This window comes from Pelodiscus sinensis, chromosome 16 (assembly GCF_052426305.1).
Source record: "Pelodiscus sinensis isolate ZL-2025 chromosome 16, ASM5242630v1, whole genome shotgun sequence".
Lineage (NCBI taxonomy): Eukaryota > Metazoa > Chordata > Testudines > Trionychidae > Pelodiscus > Pelodiscus sinensis.
Window position 1 is genome coordinate 10,464,476 of NC_143067.1, and position 18,815 is coordinate 10,483,290.

General features: G+C 46.1%; 2 protein-coding genes across 6 annotated transcripts in view; one reads left to right on the plus strand and one right to left on the minus strand.

Annotated features, from left to right (window-relative positions):
- The window catches only part of WNT8A (Wnt family member 8A), a 30,416-nt gene extending 23,616 nt beyond the window's left edge, over positions 1–6,800 (minus strand). The window contains exon 1 of the mRNA XM_075900466.2: positions 6,368–6,800. The gene's annotated coding sequence lies outside the window, so the exon portion shown is untranslated. The remainder of the gene's footprint in view (positions 1–6,367) is intronic.
- Positions 302–18,815, plus strand: part of FAM13B (family with sequence similarity 13 member B) — a 103,435-nt gene continuing 84,921 nt past the window's right edge. For 3 of the 5 annotated variants that reach the window (XM_006116004.5, XM_006116003.5, XM_006116005.5), the window contains exon 1: positions 17,892–18,131. The gene's annotated coding sequence lies outside the window, so the exon portion shown is untranslated. Of the gene's footprint in view, positions 444–17,890; positions 18,132–18,815 lie in introns of those variants that run through there. The other 2 variants (XM_075900463.2, XM_089769471.1) reach the window with 2 other exon arrangements.

The following is an 18,815-nucleotide window of genomic DNA, read 5'->3' on the forward strand; positions in this document are numbered from 1 at the left end:
TATTACACCTAACCCCAGTTCATATTTTTCACACTTGCTATCGGGTCACCCTAATTCCTCACCACATTTGCTATGTGGGAAAGTTGGGTTCTGTAGCTGACGGTGTGGCTCACGCCCAGCTCTAATTACTACCGTGCAGCTGTTTAATGAGCTGCGTGAAACAGCAGAACTTTCTCTATTTATAATTATCCCCCTAGGAATGCAGGGCTCCGGTGCTGAACCACCCTCTCATCAAGCAATAGGAGACCACATAAAGATGCAGTACAGCTGACTCATGCTGACAGGTGGATCCTGCTAGCTCCAGCGGCAGCCCTGTGAGACAGCGTGGGAGCAGGCTTTGTGGTGGTAGTCAGCTACCAAAGCTGAGTCTGGGTTATAGATAATGTTTGTGTTCTCTGCTGGGAGTAGTCTGGGAACTCCATGGGCTTTGGAGAAGCTGAAAGGTAACTTGTTGCTCTATAATAATAATGTAGGGCTGTTAGTTATGTAGGAAACTCTTTTTAAAAACATTTTTCCTCTCTCTTCTAGAATTCTGTGCTGGAAATATATCCCTACATAAGCAGGCTTGGCTCTTGGTGGTTTGTTGCCTAGGGCAGAAAACATCTGTGGTACCCCTGGATGGCTGAGGGTTTAAAAAAAAACCTAACCTGATTAGTTGGTTGATCTGGTGCCCCAGGAAGCTGTCACCTGCCGTGGCTATGGTGATTGCTACAGGGCCAGTCTGATGGGCAAGCAAAGTACTTAACTGGAATGAAAGTGCTGGGAGGGCCTCAAGCTTCTGAAGTGACTCTATGGGATCCTGTGAGGTGCAGCTTTAAGAGGGCGGTGAAGTCAGAAATGGGCAAACCATGAATGAGCATGGTTACTAGCATGGGAGTGTGGTAAGAGGGTGTTTGCTTGATACAGGTTTTTTTTCTTTTAAATTGGGGGTGTTAAGTACAAGCTAGTATTTTGGTATTGGAGTGGTCAGAAACCGCTGTTCTTCAAGGGGAATGAAAGCCCAAAGTTTAAATAGCTTGTTGCTAGGAACTACTCTCTGGTTGGCAGTCCCAGCTGTCTGTAGGGTTGGTAACCCAGTTTGTCAAAATACAACTTTCTGGATAAAAAGAATGATAGGAAAAGTAGACCTATAGGTGTCCCTGGCCTTCATAGACTGACACTAGCCAAATCCCCTTGACCTGGTTATGGGACTGAAGGAATTTCATCCAGCAATAGAAAGGAGCCCTTGTAGAACTGGGGTCTCCAAAACTGGCAGAGGCTCTGAGGTGGAGGGGAAAGAAGGCATGGATTAGGATTTATAGCCTTGAGGTAGCAGCCCTTTAGGGTATGCCTACACTGCAGAGGTGGGTTTTTTTGTTTGTTTTCAGAAAAATAACAGTTTTTCTGGAAAAATTTTTTTCATTTATGTCCACACTGCAATTGCATTCTTTCGGGGGAAAAAATTGGAAGAACAGAGGGGTTTTTCCGACATTGATAAACCTCTTTGTAGAAAGAAGCCTTTTTCCAAAAGAGCTCTTTTGGAAAAGATGTGTGTGAAAGAGGGAGTTCTTTTGAAAGAGGAAAAAGCACAGGTGCCCTGGTGGCCACTCCATCCATAGTAATTACAACTTAAATGTAAAATAGTGTCCATTCAGTGTGGCCGCTGTCTTTTGAAAAAGCAGATCGCTTTTTTTTATGCACTTTGGCAGTGTGGGGACACTCTTTTTGGAAGAAGTTTTTTCAGAAGATCCAGTCATCAAGATCTCTTCCGAGGAAAGCTTCTTACAAAAACCTGCAGTCTAGACATAGCCTTAGATTTAAAGAAACATGCCTATGGAGCAATACAAACAGATGAGGAGGCCAGGAAAGAATGCAAGCTCCTTCTCGGTGCCCAAGTCAATGTAAACTGCTCCCTGTACTGCTCTGTTAGCAGATCCTGTTTTTGTGAGTGAAGCTCCTAGTGACTGCAAAATCTACAGGGTTTGGGCTTTGTAGTGAATTAGCACACTTTCCTTTCACCTCTGGAGGCAGTACTACTTGTATCTCCGGAGAGAAGGTGAAATTCAGCATGAAGTTTATTCATATTGCAAGATGGACACAATTCAGCAAAACTCGGGGCCTTTTCTCCTGATATGAAGTGGATGCCTTTCCATTCCTATAGGGCTCATGGTATTTCTTTGTATGGCTTGTGGACTAGGGTGCCTGTTGCTTTGCACAGGGAATCTCTGTATTGGTTTGAAGAGGAATGTACAGGCAGTCCCTGGATTACATACAAGATAGGGACTGTAGGTTTGTTCTTAAGTTGCATTTGTATGTAAGTCGGAACTAGCGTCCGGATTCAGCTGCTGTTGAAACTGACCAGCAGCAGCTGAATTGGACACGCCTGGGGCAGAGCAGCTGGGGTGCTGCCGGGTTGGTCCCCGCAGCGCCGCACGTCGGGCCTCGGGCTTCCTGTAGTCAGCCGCTGATCAGTTTCAGCAGCGGCTGACTTGGGGACGCCTGGGGCAGAACAGCTGGGGTGCTGCTGGGTTGGTCCAGTAGCACCGCACCTCGGCGCTGTGGGACCAACCCGGCAGCCCCCCAGCTGCTCTACCCCAGGCGTTGGCGAGGAAAGCTGCTAGTGCACCCCTCCCCCCCGCCCCGGCAGACCAGGGAGACGCGGAGCGCCTTTTCTCGACGCGGAGGACGCAGGCGGCGGGACCGCGGCGCGTCTCGGCGGTCCTGCCGCCCGCGTCCTCTGCGGCGAGAAAAGCCACTCCGCGTCTCCCTGGTGTGCTGGGGAGGGGTGGGGGCGCTAGCTCCGTGTCCCCCGGGTCTGCTGGGGGGAAGCGCCCCCCGTGCCGACAGAGGCGGCGACAGTGGGGGAAGTATCCTGCACTAGCAGGGCCCCCCCCCCGGTTCGTAACTAGGGGTCCGACTTAAGTCGGACTGACGTAACCCGGGGACTGCCTGTAATCCTCTTATTAGGCAGGGACAGCCCCTGTTAGAAGAGGCCAGTCCCAGCCACTCCCCTTTTATGCAGCTTGGCAGTCACAGACCCACTGGGCATTCCTCCTTCCCTTTAAATCTCCTCCCCAGACCCTCTGTATTGGCACAAAGCAGTGCCTTGCAGAATGGAGGATGCAGTATACAAACCTTCCTTCCTCGTGCAACTGAGCCACAACTGCAGTGTGGAGATGAATGGCCAGGATTCTGGTGCGTGGCTGGTGGGATTAAGCCTGAGGTGGTGGCTAGCACTAGTGTGCCAGCACGTCAGGTCTTTTAGCACGTCTGCTAAAAGAAAGTCTGGCACAACCCTAGCATCTCTGGATGCTGCTAGGGGGATGGCAGGACACTCCCTGCAAAAGGGGAGACCGGGGTTACTTTTCTGCCTGAGCTTGCTGACTGGCTTTCTTTAGAGGAGGAGACAAGAGTGCACCATGGCTGCCATTGTAACAGTCCAAAGATGCATACGTGCACTGAACTAAAGAACACTGCTAATTAGCAGAGGGTGTGCATAGGTCCCACCTAGAATCTAGGCTTCTTCCATCTGCAGCGAGAGAATGACACTGGAGCAAGTCCGTCACACGGTAGCCAGGAGAGGGCAATGCTGGCTGCTAACACATGATCAGATTGCATGTGTGCATCCTTTGGGAACCTAGGCAGTCTAGTCAATGTGTGGGCTTTACAACTGAATCCACATATCTATCTGTTTTTTGAGAGTCTGGCAAAATGTGTTCTGCCCAGAGGGGGCTGATGTTGCTCCTTTCGAGGTAACCAGGAATGTTTCCTTTTCCTTCTCCAATAAGACACAGCCTCACAGTAAGTAGCCAGACACCAGTGCAGACACAACATAAAATCCGTAATGATTTGTATAGTCAGAGGGCCAACTTAATCCCTGGTGTAACTCCTCTCATTTAAAATTTACATCAGGAGAGAGATTTTGGCCTTTAACCCCTTGATAGGTGTTGACTTGGTATATTAAGTGAAATACACTGTCTGCTGAATGCCTTGCGTCAAACGTCAGAGGCGCTCATTGTCTTTAGTGGGCAATGGATTTTCCCCCTCCCCTCCCACTCTGGTTCCTGCCTTCAGTTTAGTCTTGTGAAACATTTCACTTTCTGCAAAATCTGGTTTGTCAGGTATGCTAGTTTCTGACACAGGAAAGAAACATCTCCATGGCTTTATTAGCTGGTGCCATATCCACCATCTGTAAAACATTTTCTGCTCAAAAAATGTAAAGCTGACTTCTTATTATCAATCTAACGTGAAACAGCCTGAGAAGCGTCTTGAGAGAATTTTTCAGCAAGAGGGGAAGTTATAATGGTCCCTGAATAAACGTATAAGGAAATGTAAGAGTGACAAGCTATACTATATATTTTTGTTAGCCTTTCAGGTGCCATAGGACTACTTGAGGGGTAACTGGGTTAGTCTGTAACTTTAAAATCATCAAGACTTTAATATACTGCCTTTCATTAAATATACAGTAAATCATCCTCACTTACTATTTTCTAGAATGGCTGCTACCAGGAAACCAACAGTGAAGCATGAATCCAATAAGAGCAAATCTGATTTTCCCACTGACTAGAATTAAAGAACAAAAAGCTTCCACTTCCCAGAAGCACACTTTAAATATACAGATACAATTCTGCCTTTGCTAGTATGAAAAACTGTGCTTAACAATAGGATGACTGTTTCACAAAATGCTCTTGCACTCAGTATTCAAGTTGCATGCTCAGAGGTTTTTTTATTACTTTCCTTTTTAAAATAAATTCAGCAAATGTATCTGTCTTAAACACTTTACCTGTCAACACTCTCCTGTGCTAAATGCTGGTTTTAAAAATAAAAATGTAGGATAAAATTCATCCCGTATGTAATTTCATTTACTTCAATGGACCTTCCATCGTGGATGGATTTGGCCCAGAGAATGAAGATAAAATTATTCCTTATCCTTTCCTTGAAACTGTCTGATTTTTTTTATTGCAGTCTGAACTGAAGCAACAGAAGTCAATATTCACAAGCATAACAAATGAAAAGCTACTGAAGTCACATGCTGTTACCGTTTTGTTGCTCTCTCCTCTGTGGCTTCATGACAGTCTGAGCCACTATGGTTTTAAGAAGGTCATGCTAATCCCTCCCCCATCCCATCTCTATTAATATTGATTAGTATACTGCTATGCTAGCTTAGCCCTCTTTTAAACAGCTGAGTATTGCTGCAAACCATAGAAAAGGAACTTTAAGGGAAAACATCAACCTGCACAGAGTTTATAACATGTTGGGTTTTTTAACTTGAGCAGGGATACTTAGAGCTACAGTGTTCTGCTGTTTTGGGCCCCATAAAACAAGTAAAGATTATGAGTTATCCTGTAATCTACTGTCTGCACTTATAAGTGTACATAGGCTACCATTCAGCAGAGCACCTGAGCATATGCTTAAACCTGGTATAAATCAGTGGAATTTAAGCACGTGCTTAAATGCTTTGCTGAATGCAGGACGACAGAAACAACTTATGAAACCAGCAACGTTCTGCTAGAAAACATATTGAGGAGGGACAAGAGACTTTCTCTCCCAGCTGTGGAAAGGCTACAAAGCTGTTCCATGGAGGCTATTTCAACCTAAGCTCTTGAGGAATCTTCCCCCCCCCCCCCCATCCTCCCCTGACAGAAAATAGGAGGCTTTCTTATGAGCAGCCCTACCTCTGTTGTGCAAGAAGTCCCTGAAGTGCTGTGTGTACTTCTTGCATAGACTTCCCCCTCATTTAAGCAAACACCGCTGGTTTTGGTGCCAGAGGGACTCTTAGCTTCGGAGAGAAACTAGAATTGTGAAGGATACCATGTCTGTGAGCTACTGTTTTTTTTTAAATTTTATTTTTAAAGAAACCTTAGGAGTGGTTGGTAACTTAGTGTACTTTGCTCAGCCTTGAAATGCATTTTCTATAGGGTAGCTGAATGGGAATGCATAGCACATGAATTACAACTCGTACCTAGCCTGACCACGGTGTCCGCTAATGCCACTGCACTCGATATATCAGCATCCCTCTGATGATAAATCCTATGGTCAAGAGGGTTTAGCTGCACCCTTGCACATGCTGTACAAGATTACTGGTGTAATCCTTTCTACTGTTCAATCTGGCTACACTCAATCCAGCTATTTTAAAATTTTTGCTTGGGGGAAAAAAATTCTTTGCTGTCTGGAGCCTGATGCAAAGCCTATTTAAGTGCACATGGCATCTTTCTATTGGTTTCCGTAGCCTTTGGATCGGCCCTGGGTGAGTCTCAAGGCTCACAAGAGTGTGAACTCTTTGTGCACTGAGGAAAATTAATCCCTAAATATGTATATAGAAGGCATGCCCCTAACCTTTGGGACAAAATGCACCCCTATTAAAATAGTCATGAGTGGCCCCTTTTACCTATTAGAACAGCTGCAACATTGATCGCCTCCGCTTCCATCCTCCTTAATGCTGCCGCTTTCCCCTCAGGAACCAGCTAAGCCTTGAGGTACTCCTTGGCAATCAGCAAAGAGTGCACATCTCTCCATAAACGAGTCTTCCGGCTGCAAAGTGTAGGATCAAAACTAAGAGCAACAGTTGTCACTTCCACCCAACTCTGTACCCCTGAAAAATGTGTATTCAACACAGATATATCAACCCTAGTTAGGTGGAAATGAACAGGCAGAAGGCTGCTGTGTGAATCTTCATTGTATACAAGATGTAGCCTTCGAAAAACCTGATCTGTCCCTTTTCAAGGTCATACCCACTTCATCTTGTTATGCAGTCAGACTAGATAATATTGGCCCCTTCTGACGATAAAAATCTATAAAATACTCTTAAAATATTTTACCTTTGATTTGTTACAAGGAGCAGTTATGGATGTTAGAATTAAAAGATGGGGGGGGGGAAATGCTTTGGTTTTTCAGGGCTGCTTATTTGGGTTCTGCATTTGATGGGGCTTTGGCCAGCGTTTTCAGCAAAGCTCAGCACCCTGGAGAGATGCCAGATTGCCAGAGCTTCAGGGGGTAGCCAAGTTAGTCTGTTCCAGGAAAAAAACAACAAATGGTCTGGTAGCATTTTATAGACTAACACATGCAGATGGTATCATGAGCTTTCGAGGGCTTCTTCAGATAACCAGAGTTATGAGTAGGATAAGAAAACTTGAAATAAATGGGGGGGGAGGAAGGGGGGGATGAGACAGCATTATTTCCAAAGAGGTCTAACACATTTTCTGAAAGTGCTGAGTGCCCAGAAGTTCACGTTCAGAGCAATGAGTGTAGTGTGAAAATGGGAACTCTTTGACAATCTTCATCGCCTTACTCCCATTGTGGACACTTCTGCTTCTTCTGACAATCTGATTGAGCACCTTGGAGAATCTGGTCTCCTATGTACAGTCATTCACTGCTTAGTCAGTAAATCCCCCCCCCCCCACCCCTGCTATTTGTATAGGCCTTTCCTAAAGCAAAAGGTGAGAGTTGTTTTGTTCAAGTGTGACTGTAAAATCACACATTCGCATGAGAATTTTGGGAAAGGTCTAATATTAAAAGTAGCTTCAGGTTCAGTTTTTTGGCACTGATTACACTTCAGATTGATAGCATCCCTTCAGTTGTAGCAGGACTAGCTAACGGTGTTATGTAATTATGAGATGATACATGCCTATTGTGAAGTCAAATAATCAGCCACTTACAGCAGTAATACCTTTACTGCTGCATGTTGCCTCTGCTAAGTTTCTGCAGTTTATTTGGCTACTAGCACTTACCCCATGTTGCTTGGGTCCTTCACAATATTTTAGATATGTGAAAACTGCTGTCATATACCCTCTCCATCTTCTCTTTTTTAAAAGAAGCCCAGTTCTTTCAGCACCCAGCAACTGCCCACTCATGCCCCCCCTTCACTAGGCTCTGCAGCACTCCTCACGCCCCCTACCCCTGCCAGACAAGGTAAGGGAAAACTGTCCCCACCGGGCTTCCGTCCGGTATTTCGTGTGTGTGTGTGTGTGTGTGTGTGTGTGTGTGTGTGTGTGTTTTCTGGACGGAGCCTGCGGGGAGAGACAAATTAAAAAAAAAAACTGGATCCCGCTGCGACCTTCCCCCCGCCCCCCTGTAAGTTGGTCGTGACCCCCAGTTTGAGAAACGCTGGCCTAGGGAGGTTGTGGAATCTGGAGATATTTGAGAACAGGTTTGATAGATCATCCCTGGTAGATGTCTAGACAGGGGTGGGCAATTTTTGGTGGGGGGGGGGGCACTCCAAAGTTTTGGAAAGTGGTCAAGGGCTGCAGTTTTCTGTGGAGGGAGTGCAGGGTGGAGGTTGGCTGCAGAAGGGTGCATGGGGTAAGGGACTGGGGTTCAGGAGACGGTGTAGGGTCTGAGGCTGGGTAGAGGAGGGGGTTGTGACCTGGATCAGGGGATTGAGGTGTAGGGTCAGGGAGGGAGTGTGGGTCCAGGAGAGGATTCTGGCCCGGGGGAGGGGTATAGAGGGGATACCAGGTCTGGGAGGGAGTTGTCACCTGGGGCATGGTGATCTGGGGGAGGGAGCTGGGGTGCCGGAGGCAGGTGCTGGCTGGGAAGAGTTTACCTAAGTGTCTCCTGGTGAGCAGGCTGCAGCACCCCAAAGCAGGCTGGGCTTCCTTCCTGCTGCAGCCCAAGCCCACTTGAAAATACAGACTTCCCCCTCCAGGTGGCTTTCAAGTCTGGGTGGGGGAAGAGGCTTGCACTGCCCCAGTCTCTAAGGCCAATCTCTCAGCTCCAATTGGCTGGCTGATCCCAGCCAATAGGAACTGAGAAATTGGCTGGGGTCAGTTCCTATTGGCCAGTTGTTTCTGGCCAATAGGAGCTGAGGATTGGGCTGGGGGGCTGGGGAGATTGCATGAAGCCTCCCCCTCGCTGCAAAGCAGAGAGCTGCAGGGACTGTGTTTTAAACTGTGGCAACTGTGTGGTGGGGGTGACGGGCGGGGGGTCTGTGGGCCGGATCAGGCCCCTGGGCCATATTTTGCCCAGCCCTGATCTTGATGGTGCTTGGTCCTGCCTTGAGGGCAGGGGACTGGACTTGATGACCTCTCAAGGTATCTTCCTGTTCTAGTATTCACTGATGGCTGTTGCAGCACCAAGGGGGGGAACAGCTACAGGAGAGGTGCATGTCCCCTGGCTGGGACAGGTCCAGATTCGTTTGCCCTCTGTGCTCCCCAGCCAGAGTAAGGAATGAATCAAACTGTGAACTACTGGCCTGGCTCCCTGATGAAGGGGAACAGACAGCAATGTTCCCATACAAACTGGGGAGGAAGCTTCTGCCCCCCTCCCTAAAGGGTGCCTGGGAGGAGGGAGGCTTGGGGTTGGAGCAGTCTGGGGGGGGGCAGACACCCCCTTTCCCCCCCCCCCCCGTCAGTCCCTTTTACTTGGCTGGGGATTCTCTTTTTCTGTATGGTTTTATGAGACACAATCCCATTCCAGGCACATCCCTGTCTTCTGACACAAGCAACCCCTTATGGAGTTTTTAGTTATAAGAGGAAATTGCATACCAAGTTTGGTGGTCCTAGCACTTACTATTTAGGAGGATTTCTTGAATAAACAGGAAAAAAAAACCCTCTGATATATAGTGGACTGGAAGACTTATCTTGCGTTGCTTGGGCCCTTCAGGGCAAGGGGCTAGAGGTATGGGGATGCCAGGAGTCAGGCCTGGATCTTGGGGATGTAGTGGGCTCAGGGCAGGATGCTGGGAGTTTGAGGGAGTGCAAGAGTCAGGTTTGGGAGGTGAGGATAGGGTTCAGGGCAGGGTGTGGGGGTGCTGGCCAGCTGTTCCTTGGAGTCAGCATTAGGTGGGTGGCCATGCAATTTGCTGGCCAGCTGCTCCCTGGAGAGTGGCTGGGGTAGTGGCGACCATGTGGCCAGCTGCTCCCTGGGATTAGGGAATGACTTGATCTGAAGTCATTCTGAGGCATAACTGTCCATGATATCACACTCCTCTCTTTATGTTGGATGAGAAACAATCACGTCATGTATTCTGGTACAGCCAAACCCTGACCTTGCTTTAAGTTATGGTAAGAGGAAGCTACCTACCAAATTTGGTGCTCCTAGCTCTTGGTATGTCTACATTTGCAGCCTATTTCGGAATAGGGCTGCAAATGTAGGCATTTGGAATTGCAAATCAAGCCCGGGATTTAAATATCCCGCGCTTGATTTGCATCTTCCCGGCTGGGCGCCATTTTTTAAAAATTTATTCCTCCTGCAATGAGGTTTAATAGGTAGTTTGAAATACGGCTTTATTTCAAACGCCCATTTCACTGCCGTGTCTAGACGCGGGCAGTTATTCCGGGCTTGTAAATTTAAAAAAAAAAAAGTGCCTGGCCGGGAAGATGCAAATCATGCACGGGATATTTAAATCGCAGCCCTATTCTGAAATAGGCTACAAGTATAGACATACCCTTGGGCTGTGTCTACACTGCACCCCTTTTCCAGAAAAGGGGTGCAGTGTAGACAAGTCGGAATTGCAAATGAAGCGGGGGATTTAAATATCCCCCGCTTCATTTGCATAAACATGGCTGCCGCTTTTTTCCGGCTCGGGGCTTTGCCGGAAAAAAGCGCCAATCTAGACGGGATCTTTCGGAAAATAAAGCCTTTTCCGAAAGGTCCCTTATTCCTCTTAAAATCAGGAATAAGGGACCTTTTGGAAAAGGCTTTATTTTCCGAAAGATCCCGTCTAGACTGCCGCTTTTCTCCGGCAAAGCCCTGAGCCAGAAAAAAGCGGCAGCCATGTTTATGCAAATGAAATGGGGGATATTTAAATCCCCCGCTTCATTTGCAATTCCAACTTGTCTCATCTGCATCCCTTTTCCGGAAAAGGGGTGCAGTGTAGACACAGCCTTGCAGTTTAGGAGGAGTTGTTGAACAAATGAACTCAGGAATGGACAGACAAACAGACAGATGCACAAATGCTCTCAAATATACAGTAGAGATTACTCATGATGAAACAAATATACTGGACTCAGACCTATCACTTTCATGTTTCTGGAGGCTGCACACTACACAGTGCCACTTATTTTCACATGGAAATCTTTATACATCATCTGTGTCAAACCATTAAGGGGAAAGACAGAGGTGGGTACAGTCAGGGCTTATATTAGGGAAAGTGAATAGTAACACTCAGACTCTATCAACAATTCCAGTGAAGCTGGTGTGTTTTGCTTAATATGATCAGTACTGAAATAGTGAGTAATATCACTATGATAAATCATCACTAGGCTTCAGAGTAAACAGTTTAAATTAAGACAGAGAATTACCAGGTATGAGTGAAATGTAACCATCTCAGGAAAGGTGAAATTGTGCCAAGTCCAACAGATCAAATCCCTTACATGCACCGAACCATGGGAACTTGACTGGCTACAGTAAGGGATTAGGGCCTTATTTGTAAGGTCTTGTGTACAACAAAAATTGCATATTATATACTCAATTTACCACAGAAGGATGGAAGTCTGAACCAATCCTTATGTTCCAATAAATCATAGCTGTCATACTCCTCATCACACTAAGCCACCACCTCCTGTACAAGACTTCTTAGAGAGACAACCAGGCTACAATAATAGGAAAAAGGAAAGGTTTAAAAGAGGACTTAAGTGAATTAGTTTAAGGGAGGACTGAGGCAGCAGTCTCTTTGCTTCTGGTCTGCAGTGGTTTGGAATGGGTGAATTCAGTCACTGTGGGAGACTCCCTTTAGTGACATCTTTGGTTAATTAGGTTGTAGTATTCAGAGGCCCTAAGGATGCTCTATTTTGCCCTCTTCGTCCCAGCATATGTCTGACATAACCTGAGGACTAGAAGTATCAAACTTCAGTAAGACAAAGTGATGAAATGGAGAGTTTTTTTCTCTGGTGATGGCTGCAGAGGAGGCAGATATGGTTATGGAAATTGGGTTGCTTGCCTTTCTGTGTGGTGAGGAAGGGAGAGAAGGGACCCTAATGAGCCCTTTTTAATAGACACTCTACCAAATCAAAGTCTCTTGCTGGGCCCGTAAACTGACACAACTGACTTTATAATCATGTTAGTGCCATCTCAAAATAACAAACCCACTCACCTAGAAAAGTTACTTTATTTTCATAAATGTTATGGTATCTTTTTTTTTGGTGCTAAAGGTAGATTCATTTTGAAATTACAGAAGAAATCTATCCTCTTACTTTCAAGGTCAGAAATGCTGGGCTTGATTCTATGCAGTGCTGAGTGCTCCAGTTCTCACTGGCTTCAATGCAAGCAAGGGTGATCGGCACTTCCAGGATTGCTCTGTCCCTGGAAGGATTGAAAAAGAAAACAGAACAGAGCTTCACTGGCAGGATTTTCTTAGGCCATGTTGTGCCTTTAGTTCCATCTTGATGCCAGTAAAAATATCCATGTTTGGGAACAGAGACAGGTTCCCAGGCTGAGACAAAGAATTCTGGGTGTGCAGCTGAGGCAACAATTCCCCTTTCTGGCAGGAGACTGGTCACGTTGCTGTACTGCTGTGTCTAGATTACCTGCCATGTGCCTTCCAGTACATGCTCTCGTTGTTTTCTTGACTAAACATTTAAGCCTTATCTATTATCTCCACTGGTACTAATAAACCAGGCCCTAGTGTAGATAGTCCTTCTACCCTAACTGTTGGTTTTTAAGCTTCGTGTCAGTTAGACATACTCATCTGTTTAATAATAATCAGTCCTGCAAATGTCTTCTGAATCCAGGGTGCTCTATATTTGGGCTACACAGCAGCACAATGAACTGATAATATGCCTGGATAATGTGTGTTGTGGGGCATCATTTATTAGTCAAGTCCAAACTTTTCAAAAGTGGACTTTAATTGTGGGTGCCCAGATTGAGACACTTAAGGCCAGATTTTTAGAAATGTTGAGCACACAGAATAAAAAACTACTGAAAATGTTGAGGTTTTTTTTTTTTATTTCTCAATATTAAAAAGTGTAGAATCAACACCCATCTGTCCAGGGCCTTAGCCCCTCTTTGTGCTAAGCAAACCACTGGAAAAGAAAATACTTCACTGAGCAGCCAGTTGAAAAGTCTTAATGTTTGCCAACATTGAGTGAGAAAGTACATAAGTACCAATATATAGCTAGGATAGCATGAGAGAAATTGGGCACTCCTAACTCTAATGAACTACCTTAGACAGAAACATCTGTAGATGGACAAAGTTCAAAAACAGTAAATGTTTTGTTAACAAATAGGAATTATCCTTCGCAAATCTGAATAGCCGGCATATATGATTGGATATCATAGCAGACAAAATATCTTGTCTCAGATTTCTGAGGTCCTTCAGTACACTAATGACTTGGTATGAAGATAAAGAATGAGCAATGCTATTGAACAAAGTGTACAGGGCTGGATGTTACTGTACAACTGAACACAATGCCAAAGTATTTCTCTGGAAATAGGTGATGGGAGGGATCACGTGAGGATTATTTGTTGTGATCCCTCCCTCTGGGGCATCTGGTATTGGCCACTGTCAGCAGACAGGGTACTGGGCTAGATAGACCTTTGGTCTGAGCCAGTATGGCTGTTCTTATCTTAACTTAGTTTTCAAAAGATCCTATTAGGTCTGAGCACTGAAATCTCTGGAGGCAAAAAGGCCTGAATTCTTCAGTTTATTCCCATCAAGAGTAACTCATCCTAAATTCAATGGATTGCTCCACGGTAAGATCCTATGTGGAAGTCTAGCTCTGGAAGGTGTGCAGGATTCTTGGGCTGAGCAGCTGTGGAGGATGCCATAAGTCTCCAAACTTGGAAACTAGTCTTAGCCCTAAATAATGGCAAGTCCTTTTAGATCCACTATGTTATTTGACTCTGCTGAGATGATGCCTATGCTACATGATGGTTCCAATGTGGTGATCGTCTGCACCGTCTCCATTCCAATTCTCTCACCACTTCTACTAGCAGTAGAAGCAGCAGTTGAATAGTTTAAAAAGAATACTAGTGTAGACCTAATCAGATGGTGGCTTAGATTTAAATATGGAATAAAGTACATGCTTATCATGATCTTTTGTCCGCTGACCTGGAAAGTTGACATAGAACCCTACGATTATGTAGCTGATCATCTGTTTACAAACGCACAGAAAAAATAAGGGTATATTCATGTGTATACATTAATAATTGTATCCTCTTCCATTCATGAATATGGATTTGGAGCATTTTTGTAATTTATTAATACTACATGTTGAGCTGGCTATTGGGATGAGTATTATATGGAAATATTGATTTAGAATAAGAGGGGGCTAGCAGAAGAAACATGAAGAAAGGTTAAAAATGACTTAAGACAGCTCCCCTCAGTTGACAATTTGGTTTAAGGAACAATACCTGAATGATTAGTTTTAAAGATTATCTCCTTTCTAGCCAACCTACAAGGCTGATTTTTTTTGCCCAGATGGGCCAAAGCTTGTCGGGCACAGTGAAGAATATACGAGCTCTGTCAGTTGAAAAGGATACACTCTTCTTCTTTCATGGGGTAGGGGGAGCAGGAGGACCAGACAGAGACACAGGCACATGCTTAAAGTGTCTCAATAAATTAGGCCTGCCTAGGTTACCAACAGGGATGGTGTGCCTTTTAGATAAGATAGACATGCATGTAGACTGTTGTCATAAAATCTTTTTTCTTTAATTCTTTGTTCCAACTGTGAAATAATAATGCTTTCGTTTAATGAGGACTGTCCAATCAGTGTAGCCCACCGGTCAACAACAACCAAAGGAAAGAACTACATGTACTTCCAACTCAATCTGACGTGCAAGGTAAGAACAGTAGACACAGAGTACTGTAGGGCCTAGTCTAAGAGTGGGAAAACTGCAGGCCTAACGTTTGGGGCGGTGTACTCAGAGGCAAGAGAGTACAGAGGTACAGTTATTCCTGGAACTGAGATTAGTGTTCCCTGTGAGCTTGTGCAGTCACTCAGCTGGGCAGCATTTGAATCTCCCCTGACTAGCAGTGTCCACAACTAGATTTTGGTTTTTACTGGTGGTGCACATTCACACATGCCTTGGTACAAACAATTATTATGTACATGAATGGGAAAGATTGACTGCGATACCTACTACTCTACTATTGACACTGCTGTGTGACTTTTTTAAAAAATACTTGTATGGTTGAGACTAGACATAGTTTTAGTTATCATTTTACCTCTTTGAACCTCATTCTTCTCCCCTATTTTTTTTTGTAATTTTTCAACATGATTAAGAAACAGTGTTCCCTCTAATCTCTTCCATCCATGTGCAGAATATATTTGTTGACGTGTACTGAGGCATGTGTGTGCACAACTACTAAAAACAAAACCTAGCTCTGGGTGTGCTCTGCTGGGCAGCATCTGAATCTCTTCATAGCAGCCACAAAAGTGCACAGCTTATATGGAACATCCAAAGTCCTCCTTTCCCTTCAATACTTTTGAAAATGGCATTAGGATAGAAAAAAGAAAATACTGGTGAACAAATGACTGTGGGCAGAAAACAAAACCTGACTAAGAGCAGCAGCCTAGAACTGTATATATTTCCCCCTTGCTGAGAATGTTGGAGATATCTGAAAGGAGGCAGGAGAAACTGGCACAGAAAGGATTACTCAGTGCCAATTTAGAGTAGGCGTATGTCGTTTCTGATCCAAAACAGTGAATCCAGTGCTGTTCCTACCTGTCTGATAAAAGGAGCCGTCACTGTTTTCCTTTCCACCTCTTTTGTGTCAGATTTCCTTTGGTTTTACTCCTGTCAGTTGGCCAAACTAGCTGTAGAAGAGCCAGCTGGAGTCCAGTGTCTCGTGTGCATCATCAACAGAAGAGCCAGTGAAATTCTGATTCCAGCATCTTTATTGCTCGTTATGAGGTTGAACAAATCAGAATGAGCACAGCTTGAATTTCATACCAGGGTGAGCTCAGTGCTATACAGTGAGAAAATCTTAATGATTGTTAACATGGGAAAATCTGCTGTGGAAGCCAATTGACAGTGAATAAATATAGACCTCATTAATAGGACTTTTTCTGACCACAACCGCATGTTAAAATCAGAACTCATATCATTATACTACTTTTGAGAGAGAGCATTAAAAATGGGGAAATTTCACATGAAAATGTGATTATATCTTCTGTCAATTTCTGAAGTCAAACTTTTGATCAAGTTTACAAAAACTAATATTTCTACATTTCACATTGTAAGACATGGTCCTTTTTTAACAAGAACTTTTCTGACTGGACTGTGATTAAGTAATTTTTAATTTCCTGAACACGTTAATAAATCTCCAAATCTATGGCTACAGCCAATTTATACTTCGAAAAGCCACTGTACTTGTACAGTCTGTGTGTGGAATGTAACTTTTGATTACAAAGCTCTGGGGTGTGAATTTTGTTTTTTGTATTTCCTGTGATCCGCTATCCCCGTATTAATTGCTAAAGGCCCTTAATTTAAAGGACCTTTGAGATTTTGATTTTAGGACATTTTAATGCCTAGATATGGCTAGCTTTTGGTCAGATAACATTCTTATAGTCTGGTGACACACTTTTCAGGAACGAATGAGTATTTTTAATAAGCTCTATTTTGATAGAGAAACTGCTAAAATATGCAGTCTTCCTGTATACTATGGATGTAAAATGGGCAGAAATCATATGATAGTGAAGTAAATATAAATAATTCAACAGTTCATGAGGCATGGGCCTCAGTACTCTCTTTGGAACTTTAAACCTGCATGGAGCCCTATTGGAAGTTATCACTGTAAGATTAGCAACAAGGTGTTCTAGAAAGATGCATTTTTACTTTGAGGTTATTTTTTAAGTCTCAAAGAATAATACTCCCTCTACACTTCTGGTCATCTGAAAACCATGCCAGGGGCCCAAGTTATGGTTATTTGGGTCATCTTAACTGTAATTTTATGTCTTCCTTGTATTTTTTCTTAACTGGGAAAATTTAAATAAAATCCCCTTGTCTCTACTGATTCTGAAAAAGCTTGTGTTGGGGAATCCTAGTTCAACTGCAAGATTGTGCAGAGTTTTGGTAGTTTACCTAAAACATGAGGTTCTTTCAAAAAGTTATAGCTAAGGCCGCTCAACCTAAATAACCGCTCAGATCCCTAATAGCAAGGTGGTGGACCTTGTATTACACATGAGTGCCACAATCACCTCTCTCAGGCTTTCCAGGCCATGCTCCTCAGGCAGATCCCTTCCCTGGGGCACTCCTTATGTTTTTAAGAATGTTTGGAAGATAGCTGTCCCTAGGAAGCATGTAAAAAGAAATCAAGCTGACTGGAGACTGTGCTGGGGTGCCAGAGGCTCAGACAGAGAAAGGTTCCATGATTGCTCCTGAAGCACCACAGTACATCTACGGACCCCCTGGCTTCTGTTGTCTATCGACTCCTTTTCTCCCCTTCAAGTCTCCCCTTCCATCCTAGCCTCAGCCCCCCCCCATCATCCACTCCCTGCTTTCCCCAACTCCTCCCCATCTCTTCTCCACTCCTACCCTCAACTCCCCTCTTTTCTCCTCCCTCTGTACCCCCAGCTTCCCCTCCCCCAGCCCTGCTTTGCCTCTGCTCCTCCCTCTGTACCCTGTTCCCTCTCCCCTATCCCCAGCTTCCCCTCCCCCAGCCCTGCTTTGCCTCTGCTCCTCCCTCTGTACCCCCAGCTTCCCCTCCCCCAGCCCTGCTTTGCCTCTGCTCCTCCCTCTGTAGCCCTGCTTTGCCTCTGCTCCTCCCTCTGTACCCCCAGCTTCCCCTCCCCCAGCCCTGCTTTGCCTCTGCTCCTCCCTCTGTACCCCCAGCTTCCCCTCCCCCGGCCCTGCTTTGCCTCAGCTCGCTCTGGCCCCGCCCCCTCTCTGTTCTGCCTCGCTCCCGCGCCTTCTCTCCTCACTACACCCACAACCTTCCCCTCCGCACCCCGCCCGCTGCACGTGACCCTAGAGGAGGGGCGCGCTGCTGCACCTGTCAGTCATCGCGTCACTTCCGCCAGTCGCCGCCGCCGCCGCTGTCGCCGCTTAAGCCGTTGGAGACGCTGCTGGCGGAGGAGCTCCAGCTACGGAGGAGCCCGCGGGTCAGATTGCGTCGGGGCCGGACGGCTGCTTCGTGCGGGGCAGCACCAGCCGCGGGAGGCGAAAAAGCCGAGTTGAGCGTCGGGGCCCACAGTGGACCCCGGGATAGAAAGAGGCGGAGGAACCTGCTGCTGCAGAGAACGGCGGGGAGGGAAAGTCATCACCTGGCAACGGTGAGGGGCCTGGCACCGCGCATGCGCCCCTGACCGGGGGTTTGAGGCGGGGCGGGGGGGGGAGAGTGGATCGAGTTGTGTGTGGAACCTGCCCGAGCAGCTCCGGCCTGCTGTAAAATCTGGGCGGGGTGGGGCTGGTTGAAAGGCAGGTTCTTTGTACGCGGGGGACGCTCTGCTGAGCCTCAGGAGCGTCCTGGACGCGGTGCCCGTCGGGGACGCGTGAACTTCCTTCCCGCGGCGCCGATTGTTCCCCGCCAAGGGTGCGGGAGAGGCGGGCGGCCCCCGGCTCCGCGCCGTGGCCGCTTGGGGAGGAGAGTCCGGCTGTGTTCCTGCAGCTGGACTTGCTGTTCGTTCTGCTTTGGGAGCGTGTCCCCCCGGCGTGTGGCATTCACGCTTCAAGCCAGCACTGACAGGCAGCCACAGCCAGCCTGCTCCTCCAACAGAGCAGCCCCATAGACTCACAGCACACTAGAACTGGAAGTATCAGAAGGCTAGCTGCGTTAGTCTGAATCTGCATAAAGAGCCACAAGTCCTGTGGCGCCTTATAGACGCACAGATTTACTGGCGCACAAGGTTTCGTGGTCTTTGCCCACGAAAGCTTGTGCGCCAGTAAATCTGTGTGTCTATAAGGCGCCACAGGACTTCTCATTGTTAGAACTGGAAGGGACCTCAAGGTCATTGAGT